Source organism: Lactuca sativa, chromosome 8 (genome assembly GCF_002870075.4).
Source record: "Lactuca sativa cultivar Salinas chromosome 8, Lsat_Salinas_v11, whole genome shotgun sequence".
In the NCBI taxonomy this organism is placed as follows: Eukaryota; Viridiplantae; Streptophyta; class Magnoliopsida; order Asterales; family Asteraceae; genus Lactuca; species Lactuca sativa.
The window spans coordinates 187,780,693-187,784,449 of record NC_056630.2 but is presented as its reverse complement, the minus strand read 5'-3'; the positions used below and the strand labels follow the sequence as shown (position 1 = coordinate 187,784,449).

Below are 3,757 nucleotides of genomic sequence, written 5' to 3'. Positions count from 1 at the left end.
CCAAATTGTACTTCAAGGTCATGGATGGAGGCTTGCTGATTCTTTATTAAAGTTTGTTGTTCAATAATAGCAGAATCAGTGGCATCGTGTCTCTTTTCCGAAGCTTCCATAAACTTCATCAACATGGTCTCTAGATCGGGTTTCTTCTCGGCTGGTGGCTGCTCCTTTTGATAGAATCCTCGACCTATCTGCCTATACTTTTCTTCTTTTTGCTTCTTATACTCTTCATATGGAAGCCACTCCTTCTTTGGTTTCCTCCAGTCCTCATCAAACTTATCCCCACTCGAGTAGCACACTTGAGCTTTTCTGTTCCCAAACTCATCTAAATTGCAGTCTTTGGTCAAGTGTGGACCACTACATCTCTCGCAACCCACTCTTATGGCATGAATTGACTGGTCCATTTGTGTCATCCTTCGATCCAAATTATTTAGCATGGCCATTACAGCTACTATTTCTTCAGTTTAGGCCCCTCCACCGCCTTTGATTCCATCTTGCCTAGGGTTGTGGTATTCGCGAGAGTGCTTCGCGAATTCTTCAATCAGCTCCTTGACCTCCCTTGGATTTTTCTTTGTCAAAGGTCCTTGAGAGTCAAGGAGTTGTCTCATCATAACGTTAACCCCATCATAGAAAATCGACATGTCTTGTTACACATCTATATCATGTTGAGGGCAATTTCTGAGCAAGCCCTTGTACCGCTCCCATGCTTCGTATAATGACTCCCCCGGTTGTTGCTCAAAGTTGGCTATTGCCTTCTTGAGTTTAGCTATCTTGGATGGTGGGCAAAACTAATCCAGAAATTGCTCACGCATTTGAGCCCAAGTGGTGATTGTGCCCGGTGGAAGTGATTTTAACCACTCTTTAGCAGCTCCCTTGAAAGTAATGGGAAGTATCCTAAGTTAGACCGTGTTTCTGTTGACATTTAGGACATTGAAGTAATCCACAATGTCGTTAACTTCATATAGATGCTTAAAAGCATCCTCATGATCTTTCCCAAAAAATGGGATATCTTTCAATGCAGTCAAGATGTGCCCCTTCAGCTCGAATGTGGCAGTGGCAGGTATTGTGGGTTGGACTAAACCGGGACCCACATCTTCTCTGATCCGCTTTTTGTAAGCTCCCATGGACATCTCTTCAATGTTTTCCATCTCGTTCCTTGGCTCGTTCTCGGGTTCGCTCGTATGTTCTTCAAATTCCATCTCGGTATCGTATTCGGATTCGGTTTGGACGGGTATTTGATCCAAATGCTCAAAATTGCTCTTGTGCTTTGAGGATGAACTTGACTCTCCTGTCTTCTTTCCCGACTTCCTTGAAAAAGCTGACTTGAATTCTTGTAAGGGCATCTTTTTCTTGTGAATTATAGACTCGGGATCTTCAAGTGGTGGCACCAAGGGTGTGTTTGAGACTCTGGTCATGAACTCCTGCAGATAAACTAAATAAACAATGTAAAACTGAACTAAAATAGAAAAACTAACTAACAACTAAAAATCTAGAGTTCTAGTTGTCCACGTCGTGGCACGTATCTGGCCACGTCGTGGACTCTGACTAAAATAAAAATTAAACTTTGCTGAAAAATTAACTTTTTGTGGGTTTTACTCCACAAGAAGGATCGATTAATTTAATGCAAATAAATAAGCTAATAAACTAAGCCGTTCCCCGGCAACGACGCCAAAAACTTGATGTGCACGAAAGTACCCACTAATTTTAATATTTATAACCTAACAAACTTAAACTAACTATGCACTTATAGGCAGTGTACCTAGTCAGATTACAGTATAGCTTGGGTAAGTCGGGTGTCGATCACAGGGAACGGTGTTACTAATTAATCTACTTACTATTGAATTAACCTAATTATTAACAAGTTTAAAAGGGGGGTTTTATTTGATTTTAGAAGATCAGATGAACTTTACTCAAATCCAATCAATAAGTAAAAACACACTCTTGTTTAGTTCGAATCCGCTTCATCCTTATGGCTAGCTAATTATTATGGATTATCAAGTTGGTTTTAATTGTATTAGTAATTTAGTTCTAACTTTACCAATAATTAATTAATTCATGTCAAACTATGTATGGTCACACACAATTAAACACTGAATCAACTACCAATATAAATATGCTATGTAAGATTTATTATCAAACGCAATTATAGTCTCAATCCACGTTCTCTAACACAGCTAAGTTTATTTACTCTAATTACTAACTAAGATTGGTCAATCCTAGCTCTAACAATTTAATGTTCACTAAATCATTAGGTAGACAAGTTTATGCAGTTAATGGTCACTAAGCTACACAGAACATGTAATCAAGCAAATAGAGAAACAAACACAAGCATGCTAGGGTACCACAAATCAAACACAAGCAATTTACCAACTAAATAAATCCATAAAAAATAATCTATTCATAAGTTAGAAGCTTCATCTAGCTAAACAAGAGTAGCTAGATTCAGCTGCTCATAATAGCAACTAACACACTAACACAAATCAAAGTAATGTGAAACATGTTCTAGTTAACAAATAAATAAACTAAATTGTGGACCTTCACTCTTTTGGTGTTGAAAAACTTTTTCCAGAACCTCTCTTCTACTCAAAATCGCCTTCTGGAACTCCTTTCTTCAGCCAAAAAGTCTCCTCTTCGTAATGATCAAGAATGCTTAAATATCCTCCAAAATCTCACGCCCTGTCGTGGCTATCCAGGCCACGTCGTGGCCCCCAAGTTATCCTTATCGGGCAAGGATTCCTCCATAACACGATCTTTATCTTCTAGAATTCTCATGCCACGTCGTGGCTATCCAGGCCACGTCGTGGGTTTAGTAATTTTCGTGGATTTATTCATCTCTTGTGTTAAGTCTCCCATATTCTACATATTGTCACTTTTGGTCCCTCTCTTCGAAAATACTTTTAATTGACTGAAAATTACAATTTAAAGTCATAAGTACCATTATTCTAAACATATTATCAACTTATTAATAAAAATGTACTTAAATATTACCTAAAAATAGGTATAAATATGACAATATCAAAGTTCATGTTATCAAAATAAAATAAAATGCACTCTCTATATTAGTAGCATTAAAGAGAAGTAAGATGCTATTATAGCGTTTATAAAAGAAATTGGTTTTACTTGAACCAAGGTCACATGTAATGGTCTTTTAAACGAAACAAAAAGCATTGTACTTTTCTTAGAAATAGAAAACAAAAAAATATATGTTTTAAGTCATGGTCATTAAATATTAAATTATAAAATTGAAGTTCATATTGATGTCATGGTCATTATATGATAAATGAAAACATTTAAGTGATTCATATTGCTTTTTATATGAGTTTATATTAATATTTTATTATGTTTCAAACCTCATTCTCCATACAAAATCACTAGAAAAATGTAAATCCATTTTAGACATTATTTTACATGTTCTAGTTTAACACTACTGTACATAGGTTCTTTAATATTTTACAAAACTACCCCTTCCAAGTTACAAGGAGCACTTGATATGTGCATATTTAATCATATATTCCATATACTATCTTAACACTTTTAGCTATAATTATGCTTAATTTGGGACAAAAGTTCATATTGCTTTTTATATGAGTTTATATTAATATTTTATTATGTTTCAAACCTCATTCTCCATACAAAATCACTAGAAAAATGTAAATCCATTTTAGACATTATTTTACATGTTCTAGTTTAACACTACTGTACATAGGTTCTTTAATATTTTACAAAACTACCCCTTCCAAGTTACAAGGAGCACTTGATA

General features: G+C 35.5%; 1 non-coding gene across 1 annotated transcript; it reads left to right on the top strand.

Annotated features, from left to right (window-relative positions):
• The first annotated feature begins 654 nt into the window (after positions 1 to 654).
• On the top strand, positions 655 to 761 carry LOC111916190 (small nucleolar RNA R71). Its single transcript, XR_002858457.1, has one exon. It is a non-coding gene; the product is annotated as a small nucleolar RNA R71 (small nucleolar RNA).
• Positions 762 to 3,757: the final 2,996 nt, after the last annotated feature.